General features: G+C 42.5%; 1 protein-coding gene across 1 annotated transcript in view; it reads right to left on the bottom strand.

Annotated features, from left to right (window-relative positions):
* The window catches only part of LOC139747999 (equilibrative nucleoside transporter 1-like), a 165,672-nt gene that overhangs the window by 52,582 nt on the left and 90,396 nt on the right, over window positions 1–22,694 (bottom strand). The window lies entirely within an intron of this gene.

Consider the following 22,694-nt stretch of genomic DNA (forward strand, 5'->3'; position numbering starts at 1 on the left):
GTGTGTGTGTGTGTGTGTGTGTGTGTGTGTGGAAAAAGCCCCAAAGTTGGTTTGACACAAAGTTGTTGAAGTTCAACCCTAGTAATTGGAAGGTACTGAGGATGGGATTCAATATATGAACACCACGTCATGAATATCATCCGCTTGGAAATAAGAGGCAGCAATATCTGTGTGGGAAAGACTTTGGGGCAGACACTAGGTTTCTACTGGGGGAAATAGTGCGGGAGATGAACTCTGCTGGCAAGCAATGTAATTGCATACTAGTATATGGATAAGGAAACAATCAGTAAGCTGTTCACATCCTACATTTGCCCATAATAAGCTTCTCAGGTTTGGCTTCCGCACTTAGAAAAGTACAAAGAATTAATAGAGAAGGTCCAGAGGAAAGCAACAAAGATGGTGCCAGAGTTAAGAGAGAGGAATTATAGGGAAAGGCTATAGGTTTGAATTTGCCCATCATGGATGAAAGAAGAGTAAAGGGTGACCTGACGACAATCTTTAGGATTATACAGCTGTTTGATGAAGTCAATAGTGCACAGTTCTTTGTAAGATGTCAGAACAAACATTGGCCATAACATGAAATTAAGCAAGAAAGTTGCTACAAAGGATATAAAGTACTTTCATGGTATAAGGGTCTTGGATGGATGGAATATACGGACTGATGAAACTGTCAATGCGGACATCATGCGGAAGTTTTACAGCTGTATGATGATAAAAATTGGTTCAAGAGATGTGGCCCCACGAATGTATGACTTCCTCCCCATGTAATAAATATTGGTAACAAGCAAGCAAAATAGCAGACACGCAAAACATACATACATACACACACACACACACACACACACACACACACACACACACACACACACACCTGGGTACCTAGCTTAGGTTGTCATGTTTGTGTGTACTCATATACACAAACATGGTATAAAAATACAAGGGTAAAAAGACGGGGCAACACGAGTGTAAAACCCTCTTCCCGTAACACACGAATCATAATGACACATAATAGTCATGCAGGATGGTATATGAAGCGGTGAAACACTTCTCAGAGGTAGTAAGTATTTGTAATCGGAGCTTCATTTATAAAGAGATAGACTGGAGGCATTAGGATTTTTATGGTGACGGAGAGTCATGGAGACGAGTTTTAAAGTGTCAGTGAACACACTAGAATGAAAAGGACAGACACATTATCTTTGGTAGGCCCTGATGCAACACGTCCTAGCATGGAAAATGAGAATATTATATTTGATACACCAGTGGGTTAAATGACCATGTGATGCTCAAGTTTGAATATGTGGTAAATGAGGACTTTACAAATGCTGAGGTGAGACGAGATAGGGGAGAAAGAATTCTACCTCCGTATTCTCTGTGTGTCGAAGACGGTGACTTAAGGGAGCAGGAACAGGTGATTTCTTAAGGATGGAACAGAAGGAGTTAAGCGGGAAGTGTTCATCCTCCTCAAAGGCTCAGGCTGGGGAGTCTGAATATGTATGGACGTAATTAAGATAAGAAGTGAGGAGAGATAGGTATTATGAGGAAAGGAACCTGGATGTTCTGGCTCTGAGTGAATTTAAGCTCGAAGGTAACGGGGAAGAATGCTTTTGATATGTCTTAGGAGTAAAGCCAGTGGTTGCTTTGAGGGGAAGAGCTAAGGAGAAGTTAGCACCACTACTGAAGCAGGAATTGTGTGTGTGTCAAAGAAAGTTAAGAAGTGAGCTCCAGATTGATGTGGGTAAAAGTGTAAGTGGATGGCGAGAGATGGGTGATTATTAGCACTTACACGCCTGGCTATGAAAATGAAGATCATGACAGGCAAGTGTTTTGGGAGTTACTGAGTGAGCGTGTCAACAGTTTTGATGCAGGAGTCCGGAGTATTAGTGATGGGTGTTTAATATGCGAAGTTGAGTAATGTGGCAGTTAAGAATACTACTGAGGGGCATGGGACATTCTGTAAAGTGAATGAAAGTGAAAAACAGCATTTGGAGTTGTGTGTTGAAAGAGGACTGGTGACTGGGAATACCTGGTTTAAAAAAGAGGGACATACACAAGTAAACGTATGTGAGAGGAAGAGATGATCAGGGGCATTTTTGGATTACGTATTAATTGATAGTCGTGTAAAAGAGACTTTTGGATGTAAATATGCTGAGAAGGGTAGCTGATGGGAGGTCTGATCACTACCTTGTGGAGGCAAGGGTGAAGATTTGCAGAGGTTTTCGGAAAAGGGGAAACGTTATGAGCGAGATGAAAGTAGTGAAAGTGAGTCAGCGTGGAAAAGAGAAGTGTGTTTAGAAATACCAGGAGAGATTGAGTTAGAATGACAAAAGGTGAGAGTAAACGAAGCAAGGGAAGTGGGTGAAGAATTGAAGGTACCTAGGGAAGCAGTGCTGGCATGCGCGGGAGATGCGTGTGGCATGCGTAAGTGAGAAGCAGGCAGGTTAGAAGGGGCAGTGAGTGGTGGGATGACGACGGAAAGTTGCCAGTGAAAGAGAAAAGAGAGGTATATAGACGATACTTATAAAGGAGTGCAGATGACTGGGAGATGTAAAAGAGAAAGCGGTAAGAGGTCAAGAGGAAGGTGGAGAGGTTGAAAAAGAGGGCAGATGAGAGATGGGGTGAGGGTGTATCAGTGAATTTCAGGGAGAATAAGAGGTTTTGGAAGAGAGATTGATTGTGTGGGAAAAGCAAGAGAACAAATGGAAACATCAGTGAAGTGGGCATATGTGGAAGTGGTAACAGGTGGGGATGAAGTGAGGAGATTCTAAAAGACTGTTGAATTTGTTTGATGATAGGATGGTAGACGTAGGGTGTTTGGGTCGAGATGGTATGAGAAGTGAGGGAGTCATGGAGCGTCGTTGGTGAAGAGAGATGAGGTGGTGAAAGCCTTGCGTAGGATGAAATGCGGCAAGGTGGCTAGACTGAGAATATTGCAGAAAAATTTCTAAAGGGGGTGACTGTGTTGTTGATTGGTCAGTTAGGATTTTCATTGTATATATGGATCATGGTAAGGTACCGAAAGGTTAGCGGGGTGCTTGTTTAGTGCCTCCTTATAGTGGAAATGGGACAAAGACGAGTGTTCAAATTACGGAGGCATAAGTTTGTTGAGTATACATGGTAAGTTGCTGGAAAAGTAGTGACTGAAAGGGTGAAGGAATGTGCAGCGCATCAGATTGAGGATGAGCAGTCAGGAGTTTGCATTAAAAATGTGTGTAAGAAATACTTAAAGAAACAGGAGAATTTGTACGTGGCACTTATGGATCTAGAGAAAGCGCAGGATAGGTTTAATAGATGCCTTGTGGAATGAATTAAGAATATATGTTGTGAGAGGTAAGCTGCTAGAAACTGAGTAATTTTCATCAAGGTGGAAGGCGTGTATACCGAAAGGGAGAGAAAAATGAATGGCTCCAAGAGAAGGTTGGTCTCCGGCAAATGCGAATGATGTCACCATGGCTATTTACTCTGTTTATGAATTGAATGGTAAAGGAGAGAGAGGCGAGTATGCAGTCTGCAAGGGATGAGAGGGTCTGGGAAATGAGTCAGTTGTTGTTTGTTGATGACACAGTACTGTTGGCAGATACGAGCGAGAAACTGTAGAAGTTGTAGTGGGTGAAAGGAGGAAGTTGAGGATAAATGTCAAGAAAAGCAGGTTGTAGAGGAACAGGTCACTTGGGAGTGAGTTTGCATAAAAAAATAATACCAAAAAAACCAAAAAAAACAGAGGAAGTGAAACGTTACAGATATTTGTGAGTGGGCTTATCTAATCATTCGAGTAATATTCTGACTTTTGAAATTCTGACACCAAGACCAGCTGGGAACAATGCAAAGGCCCCTAAACATGTCCACACCAAGTGTGTGGGAAGTGCGTAGCCAAGGATTCGCAAACTGGGGTCTCCCTAGATGGGATGGCGACGTTTGCTCAGGGGTTGCAAAAACTTCATCTTCTGGGCAACTGTAAACCCGACCGACTCTACAGACTAAAACTTGCTGTGTTACGAAGACGCAAAATTTCTTTGCTCATTTACAACTCCCGTGGTTTTCCTCTACCATTAGCGTGAGACGTCGAAAGATCACTTATCCTTATCAGACTTTTTATTTCCCGTATCTCTGTAACCTCCTCCACTACAGTGTAACAGATAATGATGATACATTGAGTGCTAGATAAGGAAACTTGGCGAGAGAACACGCATCATATGTAACAACACCGAAAGCTATGATATCTATAATCAATTTTCTTCAACAGGATTATCTAAAGCAGTGTTATAGATGCGTTTGAGATCAGACTTCATAAATATTTCAAGTACACGTCTAGCATTATTTATGCCTCTTTAGTAACATTGACAATATGTGCGTTTTTCTCGATGAATTATCTGTATACTTTCTAACTTTCACCACACTAATTTGTGAATTTCTGATATCTTCCACTGTCACAAACAGCCTCGACGGGACCCAGTCGTCTATTAATGTTTGAACTACTACTTTGTATTCTTTAAATATCGATTTAAGATCATGCAAAGGAATACAAAGGAATTCAGACAGCAACAGACCACTGGATCCATTCGAAGATGAAATAATTCAGACCTTTTGGTAGGTCAGCATCTTGGTGGGCAAGTCTTGTGAATAGAATAGCGCGGTTGGAGGAATAGATAATGATCAGGTATCATAATGATCCCTAGGTCTAATAGTCTTAAATCCTTTCCTACATCATCAGTTTCATATTTTTCACCATACATCTCTTGGCAGACTTCACTTTCACTTGATCGTCATCATGAGCGCTCCTTACAGCCGTCATATTCACCAGCTAAGTAGTTTAGAATGTTACTCTGACCTTCTTTGACCAGACATTCTCAAGTATTACTCATTCTTAACCTTCAATGATTTCCAAGTCTTTGCTCGTCTCTTTGCTGTCACCTATTTCGTCATTTTATGTCTCCCAGTCTTCACTTCTACCTGGTCAGTCATCTAGTGCGTAAGTCTTATGTTAATCTATATCAGTCTGGTCTAACACACTTTCCTCTGCCTCTGAGACTTCCAATGTTATTGATAAGACATTTGCTAGTGACCGTGAGGCACCCACGTGTCCCCGGCCAAGGTCGAGCACATAGGTTCGAATCCTGGTCGCGGCAGTCGGACGACAGTCATCGCAGCTCCTCATCCACCCTAGGGGTTGGTCGATGAAATGTGTACCTGGCTGAGGCTCGGGTATAATGTATGTATTTTTCATACATATTCGCCTTATCCCGAATTAACGAGGTAGCATTAGGAACAGAGGAGTAAGCCTTAGAGGGTATATCCTCACTTGGCACACGTCCACACACGCACATATACATACCTATACATTTCAACGTATACATATATATAAATACCCAGACATAAACATATATACACGTACATAATTCATATTGCTGCCTTTATTCATTCCCATCGCCACCCAGCCACACATGAAATGACACCCCCACCTCCCCCATAACGCGCGCGAGGTAGCCCCAGGAAAAGAAAACAAGGCCACATTCGTTCACACTCAGTCTCTAGCTGTCATGTACAATGCACCGAAACCACAGCTCCCTTTCCACATCCAGGTCCCGACAAAACTTTCCATGGTTTACCCTTGACGCTTCACATGCCCTGCTTCAATCCATTGACAACACGTCGACCCCGGTATACCACATCGTTCCAATTCACTCTAATCCTTGCACGTCTTTCAACGTTCTGAATGTTCAGGCCCCGATCGCTCAAAATCTTTTTCACTCAATCCTTCCAACTCCAATTTGGTCTTCCACTTCTCCGTTCCCTCCACCTCTGACACATACATCCTCTTTGTCAATCTTTCCTCACTCATTCTCTCCATGTGACCAAACCATTTCAATACACCCTTTTCTACTCTCTCAATCACACTCATTTTATTACCACACATCTCTCTTACCCTCTCATTACTTATACGGGCAAACCACCTCACACCACATATTATCCTCAAACATCTCATTTCCAACACATGCACCCTCCTCCGAACAATTCTATCTATAGCCCACGCCTTGCAACCATATAACAGTGTTTGAACCACTATTCCTTTAAACATACCCATCTTTGCTTTCCGAGATAATGTTTTCGCCTTCCACACATTCTTCGACGCTCCCAGAACCTTCACCCCCTCCCCTACACTGTGACTCACTTCCGCTTCCATGGTTCCATCCGCTACCAAATCCACTCCCAGGTATCTAAAACACTTCTTTTCCTCTAGTTTTTCTCAATTCAAACTTACCTCCCAATTGACTTGTCCCTCAACCCTACTATACCTAATAACTTTGCTCTTATTCACATTCACTCTCAGCTTTTTTCTTTCACACACTTTACCAAACTCAGTCACCAGTTTCTGCAGTTTCTCACCCGAATCAGCCACCAGCGCTGTATCATCAGCGAAAAACAACTGACTCACTTTCCAAGCCCTCTCATCCACAACAGACTGCATACTTGCCCCTCTCTCCAAAAGCATTCACCTCCCTAACATCCCCATCCATAAACAAATTAAACAACCATGGAGACATCACGCACCCCTGCCGCAAACGGACATTCACTGGGAACCAATAACTTACCTCTCTTCCTACTCGTACACGTGCCTTACATCCTCGATAAAACCTTTTCACTGCTTCTAGCAACTTGCCTCCCACACCATATACTCTTAATACCTTCCACAGACCAAACTTAGTCACAAGCTTCTTCAGTTTTTCACCGAATTAGCCACTAGCGCTGTATCATCAGCGAACAACAACTGACTCACTTTCCAAGCCCTCTCATCCACAACAGACTGCATACTTGCCCCTCTCTCCGAAACATTTGCGTTCACCTTCCTAACAACTCCGTCCATAAACAAATCAAACAACCATGGAAATATCACGTACCCCTGACGCAAACCAACATTCACTAGGAACCAATAGCTTTCCTCTCTTCCTACTCGTAAACATGCTTACATCCTCGATAAATACTTTTCACGGATTCTAGCAACTTACCTCCTTCATCATATACTCTTAATACCTTCCACAGAGCATCTCTATCAACTCTATCATATGCCTTCTCCAGATCCATAAATGCTACATATATATCCATTTGTTTTTCTAAGTATTTCACACACACATTCTTCAAAGCAAACACCTGATCCACACATCCTGTACCACTTCTGAAACCACACTGCTCTTCCCCAATCTGATGCTCTGTACATCCATTCACCCTCACAATCTATACCCTCCCATATAATTTCCTAGCAATACTCAACAAACTTACACTTCTGTAATTTGAGCACTCACCTTTACCCCCTTTGCCTTTGTACAATGGCACTATGCATGCATTCTGCCAATCCTCAGGTACTTCACCATGAACCATACATATACTGAATATCCTCACTAACCGGTCAACAACACAGTCACCCCTTTTTTTGATGAATTCCACTGCAATGCCATCCAAACCCGCCGCCTTGCCAGATTTCATCTTCCGCAAAGCTTTCACTACCTCTTCTTTGTTTAACAAACCATTCTCCTAACCCTCTCACTTTGCACACCACATCAAACAAATTCAACAAACCTTCAAAATACTCGCTCCATCTCTTTCTCACTTCACCACTACTTGTTATTACTGCCCCATTAGCCCCCTTCACTGATGTTTCCGTTTGTTCTCTCGTCTTACGCACTTTAATTAGCTCCTTCCAAAACATCTTTTTATTCTCCCTAAAATTTAACGATAATCACTCATCCCAACTCTCATTTGCCCTTTTTTCACCTCTTGGACCTTTCTCTTGACCTCTTGCCTATTTTTCTTCTACATTCACAATCATTTGCACTATTTCCCTGCAAAAATCGTCCAAATGCCTCTCTCTTCTCTATCATGAAAAATCTTACTTCTTCATCCCACCACTCACTACCCTTTCTAATCTTCCCGCCTCCCACCTTTCTCATGCAACATGCATCTTTTTCGCAAGTATTACCTGCTTCTCTAAATACATCCTATTCTTCCCCCACTCCCCTTACGTCATTTGCTCTCACCTTTTGTCATTCTGCACTCAATCTCTCCTGGTACTTCCTCACGCATGTCCTCTTTCAAAGCTCAGTTACGCACACCACTCTCTTCATCCCAACATTCTCTCTTCTTCTCTGGAAACCTCCACAAATCTTCACCTTTGCCTCCACAAGATAATGATCAGACCTCTCTCCATTTGCACCTCTCAGCACATTAACATCCAAAAGTCTCTCTTTCGCGCGCCTATCAATTTATACGTAATTCAGTTTACGGTCTCTGGCCATCTCTCCTACTTACATACGTATACTCATGTATGTCTCTCTTTTTAAACCAGGTATACCCAATCACCAGCACTTTTTCAGCACATAGATCTACAAGCACTTCACCATTTCCATTTACAACACTGAACACCCTCAACTGTCACATTATCAACCCTGTCTCGTGCATCAAAGTTGCTAACACACTCACTCAGCTGCTCCCAAAGCACTTGCCTCTCATGATCTTTCTTCTCATGACCAGGTACGTAAGCACCAATAATCACCCGTCTTTCTCCATTCACTTTCAGTTTTACCTGTATCAGTCTAGAAGTTATTTTCTTACACTCTATCACATACTTCCACAACTCCTATTTCAGTAGTGGTCTTCTTTTGCTCTTGTCCCCACACCAACCCCTGACTTTGCCCGGAAAACATTCCCAAACCACTCTTCTCCTTTACCATTGAGCTTCCTTTCAATCAGAGCCAAAAAATCCTGGTTCCTTTCCTCAAACATACCACCTATCTTTCCTTTTTTCTCATCTTGGTTACATCCACACACATTTAGTCACCCCAATCTGAGCTTTCGAGGACGATGAGCACTCCTCGCATGACTCTTTCTGTTTCCCCTTTTAGAAAGTTAAAGCACAAGGAGGGGAGGGTTTTGTAGCCCCCCCCCCCCTTTAGTCGCCGTGCACGTCACACGGAGAACCAAATATCTTGTTTAATCACGTTAGAAACTATGATCATTGTATTGACTGGAGTAATGCCATCTCAGTTATCAACTCTAACTTTATTACTACAAGAAATATCATTGAATCTTCTATTATCAAATACACAAAGAATTATAATCCTGATATTAATGAATGTCTATACAGATTTGATAGTTTTATTTCTAATAAATTTTGTAAACTATTTCCGTTCTGGTCCATATAATAAGTTTTAGACACGCTCGTTGTCTGTCTTGGACGCACCCGATCTCCACCTGGACAGTCACTTGCTTACCAAATGGCGTCCTAACTACGTCTCTTCGTTGTATCATTAACTTTTAGGGAGAATAGAAAGATGTTTTGGGAGAAGGTAAATAAAGTGCTCAAGACAAGAGAACAAATGGGAGCATCGGTGAAGGGGGCTAATGGGGAGGTAATAACAAGCAATGGTGATGTGAGAAGATGGAATGAGTATTTTGAAGGTTTGCTAAATGTGTTTCATGATAGAGTGGCAGATATAGGGTGTTTTGGTCGACGTGGTGTGCGAAGTGAGAGGGTAAGGGAGAATAGTTTGGTAAACAGAGAAGAGGTAGTGAAAGCATTGCGGAAGATGAAATCTGGCAAGGCAGAGGGATGGGATAGTATTGGAGTGGAATTTATTCAAAAAAGGGGATGACCGTGTTGTTGACTGGTTGATGAGGATATTCAATGTATGTATGATTCATGGTGAAGTGCCTGAGGATTGGCGAAATGCATGCATAGTGCCATTGTACAAAGGCAAAGGGGATAAAGTTCAAATTGCAGAGGTATACGTTTGTTGGGTATGCCTGGGAAATTATATGGGAGGGTATTGACTGAGAGGGTGAAAGCATGTACAGAACATCAGATTGGGGAAGAGCAGTGTGCTTTCAGAAGTGGTAGAGGATGTGTGGCTCAGGTGTTTGCTTTGAAGAATGTTTGTGAGAAATACTTAAAAAACAGATGGATTTGTATGTAGCATTTATGGATCTGGATAAAGCATATGCTAGACTTGATAGGGATACATTGTGGAAGGTATTAAGAGTATATGGTGTGGGAGGTAAGTTGCTAGAAGCACTAAAAAGTTTTTATCAATGATGCAAGGCATGTGTACGAGTAGGAAGAGAGGAAAATGATTGGTTCCCAGTGAATGTCCGTTTGCGGCAGGGGTGCGTGATGTCTCCATGGTTGTTTAATTTGTTTATGGATGGGGTTGTTAGGGAGGTGAATGGAAGAGTTTTGGAGAGAGGGGCAAGTATGCAGCCTGTTGTGGATGAGAGAGCTTGGGAAGTGAGTCAGTTGTTTTTCACTGATGATACAACGCTGGTGGCTAATTTGGGTAAGAAATTGCAGAAGCTGGTGACTGAGTTTGTTAAAGTGTGTGAAAGAAGAAAGCAGAGAGTAAATGTGAATAAGAGCAAGGTTATTAGGTTCAGTAGGGTTGAGGAACAAGTAAATGGGAGGTAAGTTTGAATGGAGAAAACTGGAGGAAGTGAAGTGCTTTAAATGTCTGGGAATGGATCTAGCATTTGATGGAACCATGGAAGCAGAAGTAAGTCACAGGATGGGGGAGGGGGCGAGGGTTCTGGGAGCGTTGAATAATGTGTGTAAGGCGAGAACGTTACCTCCGAGAGCAAAAATGGGTATGTTTATAGGAATAGTGGTTCCAACAGTATTATATGGGTGCGGAGGGTGGTTGTGTTGAAAATGAAATGTTTGAGGACAATCTGTGGTGTGAGGTGGTTTGATCGAGTTAGTAATGAAAGGGTAAGTGACATGTGTGGAAATAAAAAGAGTGTGGTTGAGAGAGCAGAAGAGGGTGTACCGAAATGGTTTAGTCATATGGAGAAAATGAGTGAGGAAAGATTAACAAATAGGATATATGTGTCAGAAGTGGAGGGAACGAGAAGTGGGAGAGCAAATCGGAGATGGAAGGATGGAGTGAAAAAGATTTTGAGAAGGGTGAAAGGCGCGCAAGGTATAGAGTGAATTGGAACGATATGGTATATCGGGGTAGTCGTGCTGTCAATGGATGAACCAGGGCATGTGAAGCGTCTGGGGTAAACCATGGAAAGTTTTGTGGGGCCTGGATGTGGAAAGAGAGCTGTGGTTTCGGTGCATTACACGAGGCAGCTAGAGACTGAGTGTGAACGAATGTGACCTTGGTTGTCTTTTCCTAGCGATACTTCGCGCGGGCGCGGGTTGAGGGGGGTGCCATTTCATGTGTGGTGGGGTAGCGACGGAATGGATGAAGGCAGCAAGTATGAATTTGTACATGCGTGTATATGTATATGTCGGTGTATGTATATGTATGTATAAGTTGAAATGTATAGGTATGTATATGTGCGTGTGTGGTCGTTTATGTATATAAATATGTATGAAGGTGGGTCGGGCCATTCTTTCGTTTGTTTCCTTGTTCTTCCTCGCTAACGCGAGAGACAGCGATTATGTATAACAAAAATGATATATATATATATAGAGAGAGAGTATCATTAAATTTTGGGGAGAGTAGAAAGATGTTTTGGAGGGAGGTAAATAAAGTGCGTAGGACGGGGGAACAGGTGGAAACATCGGTGGGTGGGGCAAGTGGGGAGGTGATGGTGATGAGAAGGAGATGGAGAGAGTATTTTGAGGGTTTGTTGAATGTGTTTGATGATAGAGTGGCAGATGTGGAGTATTTTGGTGGAGGTGGTGTGCGAAGTGAGAGGGTTAGGGAGAGTGATATGGTAAACAGAGAAAAGGTGGTAGAAGCTTTGCGGAAGATGGAAGCCAGCAGGGCCGTGGGTTTGGATGGCATTGCAATGGAATTTGTTAAAAAATGGGGTGACTGTATTGTTGACTGGTTGGTAAGGTTATCTAATTATGTATGACTCATGGTGAGGTGCCTAAGGAGTGGCGGAATGCTTGCGCGGTGCCATTGTACAAAGGCAAAGGGGATAAGAGCGAGTGCTCAAAGTCCGAGGTATAAGTTTGTTGAGTGTTCCTGGATAATTGTATGGAAGGGGGTTGATTGAGAGGATGGGGGCATGTGCGGGGCGTCGGATTGGGGAAGAGCAGTGTGGTTTCAGAGGTGGTGGAGGATGTGTGGACCAGGTGTTTGCTTTGAAAAAATGTATGTGGGGAATACTTGGGGAAGCAGGTGGATTTGTATGTGGCATTTATGGATCTGGAGAAGGCATATAATAGAGATGATGAGATGCTCTGTGGAAGGTATTGAGAGTATATGGTGTAGGAGTCAAGTTGTTGGAAGCAGTGAAAAGTTTTTGTCGGGGACGTGAAGCGTGTGTACGTGTAGCAGGAGAGGAGAGTGATTGGTTCTCAGTGAATGTTGGTTTGCGGCGGGGGTGCGTGATGTCTCCATGGTTGTTTAATTTGTTTGTGGATGGGGTTGTTGGGGAGGTGAATGCGAGTTTGGAAGAGAGGGGCGGGTATGGGGTCTGTTGTGGATGGGAGAGCTTGGGAGGTGAGTCAGTTGTTGTTCGCTGATGATACAGCGCTGTTGGCTGGTTCGGGTGAGGAACTGCAGAAGCTGGTGGCTGGGTTTGGTAAAGTGTGTGAGGAGGAAAGCTGAGAGTGAATGTGAATAGGGCAAGGTTATTGGGAACAGTAAGGTTGTGGGACAAATCAGTTGGGAGGTAAATTTGAATGGAGAAAAACTGGAGGAAGTGAGGTGTTTTGGATATCTGGGAGTGGATTTGGCTGCGGATGGAACTATGGAAGCGGAAGTGAGTCATGGGGTGAGGGAGGTGCCGAAAGTTCTGGGAGCGTTGAAAAATGTGTGGAAGTCGAGAACGTTATCTTGGAGAGCAAAAATGGGTTTGTTTGAAGGAATGGTGGTTCCAACAATGTTATATGGGGGAGGGGGCGAAAATCGTGGGAGCCTTGAAGAATGTGTGGAAGTCGAGAACATTATCTCGGAAAGCAAAAATGGGTATGTTTGAAGGAATAGTGGTTCCAACAATGTTGTATGGTTGCGAGGCGTGGGCTATGGATAGAGTTGTGCGCAGGAGGATGAATGTGCTGGAAATGAGATGTTTGAAGACAATGTGTGGTGTGAGGTGGTTTGATCGAGTAAGTAACGTAAGGGTAAGAGAGATGTGTGGAAATAAAAAGAGCGTGGTTTAGAGAGCAGAAGAGGGTGTTTTGAAATGGTTTGGGCACATGGAGAGAATGAGTGAGAAAGATTGACCAAGAGGATATATGTGTCGGAGGTGGAGGGAACGAGGAGAAGTGGGAGACCAAATTGGAGGTGGAAAGATGGAGTGAAAAAGATTTTGTGTGATCGGGGCCTGAACATGCAGGAGGGTGAAAGGAGGGTAAGGAATGGAGTGAATTGGATCGATGTGGTATACCGGGGTTGACGTGCTGTCAGTGGATTGAATCAGGGCATGTGAAGCGTCTGGGGTAAACCATGGAAAGCTGTGTAGGTATGTATATTTGCGTGTGTGGACGTATGTATATACATGTGTATGGGGGTGGGTTGGGCCATTTCTTTCGTCTGTTTCCTTGCGCTACCTCGCAAACGCGGGAGACAGCGACAAAGCAAGAAAAAAAAAAAGAAAAAAAAAAAAAAAAATATATATATATATATATATATATATATATATATATATATATATATATATATATATATATATATATATATATATATATATATATATATATATATATATATATAAAATATATATATATATATAAATATATATATACATATGTATATATATATATATATATATATATGGCCCAACCCACCCTCATACACATGTATATACATACACGTCCACACACGCAAATATACATACCCATACATCTCAATGTACACATATATATACACACACAGACATAAACATATATACACATGCACAAAATTCACACTATCTGTCTTTTTTCATTCCCATCGCCACCCCGCCACACATGGAATAACTTCCCCCTCCCCCCTCATGTGTGCGCGGTAGCGCTAGGAAAAGACAACAAAGGCCCCATTCGTTCACACTCAGTCTCTAGCTGTCATGCAATAATGCCCGAAACCACAGCTCCCTTTCCACATCCAGGCCCCACAGAACTTTCCATGGTTTACCCCAGACGCTTGACATGTCCTGGTTCAATTCGTTGACGGAATGTCGACCCCAGTATACGACATCGTTCCAACTCACTCCATTCCCCGCACGCCTTTCACCCTCCTGCATGTTCAGGCCCCGATCACCCAATCACTCGATCACCTCCAATTTGGTCTCCCACCTCTCCTCATTCCCTCCACCTCCGACACATATATCCTCTTGGTCAATCTTTACTCACTCATTCTCTCCATGTGCCCAAACCATTTCAAAACATCCTCTTCTGCTCTCTCAACCACGCTCTTTTTATTTCCACACATCTCTCTTACCCTTACGTTACTTACTCGATCAAACCACCTCACACCACACATTGTCCTCAAACATCTATTTCCAGCACATCCATCCTCCTGCGCACAACTCTATCCATAGCCCACGCCTCGCAACCATACAACATTGTTGGAACCACTATTCCTTCAAACATACCCATTTTTGCTTTCCGAAATAATGTTCTCGACTTCCACGCATTCTTCAAGGCTCCCAGGATTTTCGCCCCCTCCCCCACCCTATGATCCACTTCCGCTTCCATGGTTCCATCCGCTGCCAGATCCACTCCCAGATATCTAAAACACTTTACTTCCTCCAGTTTTTCTCCATTCAAACTTACCTCCCAATTGACTTGACCCTCAACCCTACTGTACCTAATTACCTAGCTCTTATTCACATTTACTCTTAACTTTCTTCTTTCACACACTTTACCAAACTCAGTCACCAGCTTCTGCAGTTTCTCACATGAATCAGCCACCAGCGCTGTATCATCAGCGAACAACAACTGACTCACTTCCCAAGCTCTCCCATCCCCAACAGACTTCATACTTGCCCCTCTTTCCAAAACTCTTGCATTCACCTCCCTAACAACCCCATCCATAAACAAATTAAACAACCATGGAGACATCACACACCCCTGCCGCAAACCTACATTCACTGAGAACCAATCACTTTCCTCTCTTCCTACACGTACACATGCCTTACATCCTCGATAAAAACTTTTCACTGCTTCTAACAACTTTCCTCCCACACCATATATTCTTAATACCTTCCACAGAGCATCTCTATCAACTCTATCATATGCCTTCTCCAGATCCATAAATGCTACATACAAATCCATTTGCTTTTCTAAGTATTTCTCACATACATTCTTCAAAGCAAACACCTGATCCACACATCCTCTACCACTTCTGAAACCACACTGCTCTTCCCCAATCTGATGCTCTGTACATGCCTTCACCCTCTCAATCAATACCCTCCCATATAATTTACCAGGAATACTCAACAAACTTATTCCTCTGTAATTTGAGCACTCACTCTTATCCCCTTTGCCTTTGTACAATGGCACTATGCACGCATTCCGCCAATCCTCAGGCACCTCACCATGAGTCATACATACATTAAACAACCTTACCAACCAGTCAATAATACAGTCACCCCCTTTTTTTAATAAATTCCACTGCAATACCATCCAAACCTGCTGCCTTGCCGGCTTTCATCTTCCGCAAAGCTTTTACTACCTCTTCTCTGTTTACCAAATCATTTTCCCTAACCCTCTCACTTTGCACACCACCTCGACCAAAACACCCTATATCTGCCACTCTACCATCAAACACATTCAACAAACCTTCAAAATACTCACTCCATCTCCTCACATCACCACTACTTGTTATCCATTCCCCATTTGCGCCCTTCACTGAAGTTCCCATTTGCTCCCTTGTCTTACGCACTTTATTTTCCTCCTTCCAGAACATCTTTTTATTCTCCCTAAAATTTAATGACACTCTCTCACCCCAACTCTCATTTGCCCTCTTTTTCACCTCTGCACCTCTCTGACCTCCTGTCCTTTCTTTTATACATCTCCCACTCAATTGCATTTTTTCCCTGCAAAAATCGTCCAAATGCCTCTCTCTTCTCTTTCACTAATAATCTTACTTCTTCATCCCACCACTCACTACCCTTTCTAATCAACCCACCTCCCACTCTTCTCATGCCACACGCATCTTTTGCGCAATCCATCACTTATTCCCTAAATACATCCCATTCCTCCCCCACTCCCCTTACTTCCATTGTTCTCACCTTTTTCCATTCTGTACTCAGTCTCTCCTGGTACTTCCTCACACAAGTCTCCTTCCCAAGCTCACTTACTCTCACCACCCTCTTCACCCCAACATTCACTCTTATGTTGGAAAGGATCACAGTTTTGCGCGTGATCAAGATATTCCTATAAGTCCACGGGGAAAGTGAAACACGATTAGTTCCCAAGTGCACTTTCGTGTAATCATCACATCATCAGTTGAGACACAAGAGAGAAGTATAAGTCAGTTGATATACATCGAAGAGACGAAGCTAGGACGCCAATTGGTAAACATGTGATTGTCCAATCACATGTTTACCAAATTATCTTTATCCTGAGGGGACAAAGATGACAGACTTTTGATAAGAGAACCATAATTTTCAACAACAAATTCAGTTCTTTATTGAAATGGGAATTAATTGCTTCTAGTGGCTACTCACTGAGTTTAGAATATGTTGATGTAAAAGATCATTCACTTGATTTATGATTCTTTTGTCCATAATCACAACAGTGTTAGCGTTATCTGTTTTAGTAATATGTATATCATCGTCTTATTTCAAGGTGTTAATAGCTCTTGTAAATCTTTTAAGGCAATTAGGTTGCAATGGTTTTGACAAATTGGCATACACTAAACCCGTACAGATATTGATTTCATCATTAGATAGATTACTGTATTTCTCTAAATTGCAAAAAGACTTTGTGACATCAACGCAGCTGGCTTTCCTGTTAGAGCACACAAAACTTAATCCACAGCCTTAAGCACATAAGGAATCCTTATCTAGTTGTTTACTGGACAGGTTTATCACAAAAGAATGGTTCGTGTTCTTAGCCTAGTCGCTGTTTTCAATAAGATGGTCCAACTTACAATTCAGTTTCATTTGTAGCTCATTGCGTTCACTTCTTAATCTATTATAGCAATAGTCCAACATCCGGTTCTTCCAATATGTCGGTATAGCCATATACAGCATTAATGGGATGGCCTTGATTAGGGCTTTCAGTTGCCCGTGCCATCTCAGTTATCATAGAAAAACTAGAATTATAGATAAAAGATCCTGAAGATTATATTCTAGAAGCCTGAACAGAATATTCTATTCAAAGCGTTAAATATCATGTGCAGATACATTACTGAAAACTGTACCTCGCACGCACTGATGAGGACTTGAGCTAAGTCGTAACAGATAAGAGACGATCAAGTTTATAAGTACATTTCTCTAATCTAATAATCAAGTTGCTTGTCACGCCTGAACTATTTCTTTTTGTCTTTCATGAAATAAACTATTCCTCCGTTAATGAATTCATGTTGAGGATTCATCAAGAGGACAAATTAAACATTGTTTCCACCACTATAATGTAACCAGTTCACTGTAATAAGACAACGCAACTATCACTTCATATCTAAATCTACATTTTCTTCTTCACATGGAGTCATATAAATTACTCACCATAACAGATCTGGGTTCGAACCCTGGATCATCAGAGTCGAACCCGAGATCACCACAGTCGAAAGCGGGATCACCAGTGCGAAAGCCATTTCTTGGCGTAATGGTCTTAGTCATTATTTGCCACTCTAGCAGTGATTCTGGGTTCGATCCTAAGTATATAATGGTGAAGATTTTGTATTTGTCTTACGTGATAACGCTTTACTTGTGTGTGAGGAAGATTCGAAGCCAGCCCTACCACGCGGCAGGCCGATACGCTAATTATTAGACCACGCGTTAAACGATCAACGTACCTCCAGTACAAGTAAAAATTAAATTGCTCGGTAATTAGACGTAGTGAATTAGGCGTAGTGAAAATACGACGTAGTGAAAATACGACGCGGCTGTATTGTGATGCAATAAGTCACACGTAATGTCACCAGCGGTCGCGGCCGTTGAACGACCGATTAAGTAGTTTTTCGGGCAACGAGTCAACAATTGCGTAGCAGCGCAGAGATAGAGAATTGGTTGGCTGATGTGGGGTTAGGACGAGATTGGTTGCCGTGGATGGCAAGTCCGTAGTTCTAACTATGAATTATTCAGGCTCTGAGAAAAGAGTATTGTTAAGATCCTCCATCTAGTCGTTCCTGTATTTGGAAAGAAGCAGATACTAGGGTGAGATATTCCATCTGCCCCTCCATGCATTTTAATTTCTAAAATGGGAAACAGAAGGAGTCATGCGGGGAGTGTTCATCCTCCTCGAAGGCTCAGACTTGGGTGTCATAATGTGTGTGGATGTAACCAAGAAGAGAAGGAAAGAGAGATAAGTAGTATGTTTGAGGAAAGGAACCTGGATGTTTTGGCTCTGACTGAAACGAAGCTCAATGGTAAAGGGGAAGAGTGGTTTGGGAATGTCTTAGGAGTAAAGTCAAGGGTTGGTGAGAGGACAAGAGCTAAGGAAGGCGTAGCACTACTTCTGAAGCAGGAGTTGCGGGAGTATGTGATAACATGTAAGAAAGTAAATTCTAGATTGATATGGGTAAAACTGAAAGTGGATGGAGAGAGACGGGTGATTATTGATGCTTGTATAACCGGTCATGAGAAGAAAGATCATGATAGGCAAGTGTTTTGGGAGCAGCTGAGTGAGTGTGTCAGCAGATTTGATGCACAAGAACAGGTTTTAGTGATGGGTGATTTGAATGCAAAGGTGAGTAATGTTGCAGTTGAGGGTATAATTAGTGTACATTGGGTGTTCAGTGCTGTGAATGGAAATGGTGAAGGGCTTGTGGATTTGTGTGCTGAAAAAAGAGTGGTGATTGGGAATACCTAGTTTAAAGATTGAGGTATACATAAGTATACGAATGTGAGTAGGAGAGATGGTCAAAGGGCATTATTGGATTACGTGTTAATTGATAGACGTGTAAAAAGTAGACTTTTGGATGTTAATGTGCTGAGAGGGACAGCTGGAGGGATGCCTAATCACTATCTTCTGGAGAAGAAACTGATGATTTGTAAAGGTTTTAAAAAAAGAAGAGAGAATGTTGGGGTGAAGAGAGTGGTGAGAGTAAGTGAGCTCGGAAATGGGACTTGTGTGAGGAAGCACCAGGAGAGATTGAGTGTAGAATAGCAAAAGGTGAGAGTAAATGACGTGAGGGGAGCGGTTGAGAAATGGGATGTATTTAGAGAAGCAGTGATAGCTTGTGCAAAAGATGCATGTGGCAAAGGAAAGGTGTGAGGTTGGCAGGTTAGAAAGGGTAGTGAGTGGTGGGATGATGTAAAGTTGTTAGTGAGAGAGAAAAGAAAGGCGTATGGACGATACTTGCAGGGAAGGAGTGCAAATGACTGGGAGATGTATAGAAAAAAAAAAAAAGAAAGCGGCAGGAGGTAAGACAAAGGTGCAGAGCTGAAAAAAAGAGCAAATGAGAGTTGGGGTGAGAGTATCATTAAACTTTAGGGAGAATAAAAAGATGTTTTGGAAGGAGGTAAATAACGTGCATAAGACAAGAGAACAAATGGGAACATCGGCGAAGGGTGCAAGTGGGGAAGTAACAACAGGGAGTGATGAAGTGAGTGTTTTGAAGGTTTGTTGAATGTGTTTGTTGATAGAGTGGCAACTATAGGGTGTTTTAGTTTGGGTGGTGTGCAGAGAGTGAGAGGTCAGGGAGAATTGTTTGGTTAAGAGAGAAGAGGTAGCGAAAGTTTGCGGAATATGAAACCGGGCAAGGAGGCGGGTTTGGATGGTATTGCAGTAGAATGTGTCAAGAGAGGGGGTGACTGTGTTGTTGACTGGTTGGTAAGGATATTCAGTGTATGTATGAATCATGGAGCGGTGCCTGAGGATTAGCGTAATGCTTGCATAGTGGCATTGTACAAAGGCAAAGGAGATAAAAGTGAGTGTTGAAAATACAGTATATGTTCATCCAATTTTGTTTGACATGTAATTTTTCTATACATGTAGCAGGACATGTTCTGTGGAGACAATCCACATCATCAGGTGCCAGTACTTAACAAAGTTAATTCCTAACAACTCACTTCTTCTTTTTGTTGGGTTTTACGGTCAGCAGGCTATGAAGAAGGTTGTTAGGCCTACAATCCTATTTAATATGTGATTGAAATCATCCCTAAAGACCTATTCTAAGAAGAAAAAATAAAATGAAATTGAGAATTAGAAGCAATAGAAAAAGTATAAGTTTGATATGATAATGATAAAAGAAAACTAAAATGAATAATGGAAAAAAACCGATTTTGTGGGTATTAAGGCAACGTGGCGGCAAACACCGCCCAGTCAGCACAGCATCACAGTTGCAGTTTACACAAGAGTGCGACGAGATAGGACAGACTAGAGATAGTCCTCCACCACGTCATGCACATAGAATATAATGATTTATTCGGAGGTCCGACGGCTCAACTCCATGGCGCAGCTGCCTAGAGCATCATCCCCTCCCCCAAGGCCGACAGTCAAATGTGTGGACATGTCCACCCACATGCGACAGGTCCAGGTAGGAGGAACCTCACACCGGAGCCAACCCCGCAACAGAGAACAACCCATGAAACACCTTATATCATCCTGAGTAATTGTTACTGAGGAAGACCATCAATTTGTTTGTAGTACTAGAGTTGTCCCCGAGTACATTAAGAATGTTAAAACTGATGTTTTTCCAGTTGCAATAGTCTATTAAATTTGTCCTGTGTTGATTGAAGGTATGGCATCGCAAGAATAAATGTTCTATTGTTAAGATTTTTTGGCACTGTTGACGTGTCATTGGAAAGCTTTTCCTGATATACGGTTTCATGTGGGTGATGAATGTAGTGTTTATTCTGAGGCGGACCAGCACAACCTCCTCTCCTCTGTTCTTGCGACATGAGGGCGGCCAGTCAGTCACTTCTTGCTTGCATTTCTGTTGATTGTCAGGCCGGTCCACTGACTCTGTCACAGAAGATAAATTGATCTCTTCCCCAAGTAAAGGTAGGACTCGAGCTCCCGAGGGATAGGGACAACCTTCTCGCGTTCTGAGGTCGACTTAGCCAAGCTGTCTGCCTGCTCATTGCCTTATATATTCCAATGACCAGGCACCTAGATCAAGATGATATCTTTTTCACATGAATAAAGTTTATTAATGATGTTGCCCTGTAATTCACAGGACTCTATATATTCAGAACCTATTGCTTTAAGAGCAGAAAGAGAATCTGAAAAAATATTGCTTTATTTTAATTTGAATTGATTATATTGTCTATGGCTCGATCAATGGCAAACAACTCAGCGCAAAATACAGATGTATGGTTCGGCTAGCGATATCTGAGGGCACACTCCATCGACCATACACTTGCACTCACACATTCATCCGTCTTGGAGCCATCAGTGTAGAAGTGAACATAAGTGATCGATGATGACCTGACGAAAACGCTGGTGTACCTCGCTCTCCGATGTATTGGCCTTTTTGGCTGGAAGCAAGCTCGTTTTTACGTTAATTTCTGAATCCTCCAAGAGAGGTAAGGAGTTCTTAACCAGCGAGTCCACTTCATTCACTTAAATACCGGAGTTCTCAATGAGGAAGTGTATTTTGACGGCTAGGGGCCTGACGCCTCTGTTGACGAGCTGTGCACATTCCAGAATGAGGCGACAGGCAGATGCATTGCTCCTTCTGACCATCAGAATACCGCTTTGCCACAACAGGATCTCACGTCTTAGCCAGAGAGGAGGTACATGGGCCTCAACTTCCACTCGTGGAACTCTGGTACAGGTTGAGGCGCCAAGACACATTAGTAAACATTCATTCTGTATCACATCCAACCTCCTCAGGGCATACTCGCTCGCCGAAGCATACACTAAGAGCTTGAACCCGCTCAGCCATAAATTACACACTAGGCGAAGAGAGTCATAGTGCACAACCATCAGCATAAAGTGAGTATTTAAGATCTCGCGGGACGGAAGCTGGAGACAGAGCATCATTAATCATAATATTAGATAACGTGGGGCTAAGAAAGCTGCCTTGCGGTACCCCATTCTCTTGGACAAGGTAGTGACATTGAGTGCTGTACATTTCACAACAAAAGTTCTATCACTTTTAAAAAATTCTAAAAGATAAGGGTAAATAACTTCTTAAACCAAAAGCATAAAGTTTTCTTAAAATTCCGTTTCGCCATGTCATATCGAAGACTTTTTCTAAATCTAAAAATACAGCAATCAAAAAACGCACTTTACTACATGACTCTAAGGTGGAATGTTCTAGGTGTATTAAATGATCCAATGTGCCTTGTTACAACGGAAAGCACACTGTTGATCATTTAATAAACCCTTCGATTCCAACAAAAAAGTAGCCTTCTGTTAACCATTCTTCATGGCCTTACAAATGCAGCTCGTGAGCGCAATAGGTCGAAACGAATCTACATTCGTAAGGCGTCCGGAGCCTTTTGGGATGGGGATGACTTGCTCAAAATGCCATGAGTTTGGAAACGTTCGAGACGTCCAAATCTCATTGTACAATGCTAACAGCTTAGTCAGGTTAGCCTGACTAAGATGCTGGATCATCCCGTAAGTGATCCCGCTGGGTCCCGGGCTCGAACCTTTACAGGATTTCAGGGCAAGAAGGAGTTCTTTCATTGTAAATGTTTTGATA

The sequence above is a fragment of the Panulirus ornatus genome, chromosome 71 (genome assembly GCF_036320965.1).
Source record: "Panulirus ornatus isolate Po-2019 chromosome 71, ASM3632096v1, whole genome shotgun sequence".
NCBI lineage: Eukaryota > Metazoa > Arthropoda > Malacostraca > Decapoda > Palinuridae > Panulirus > Panulirus ornatus.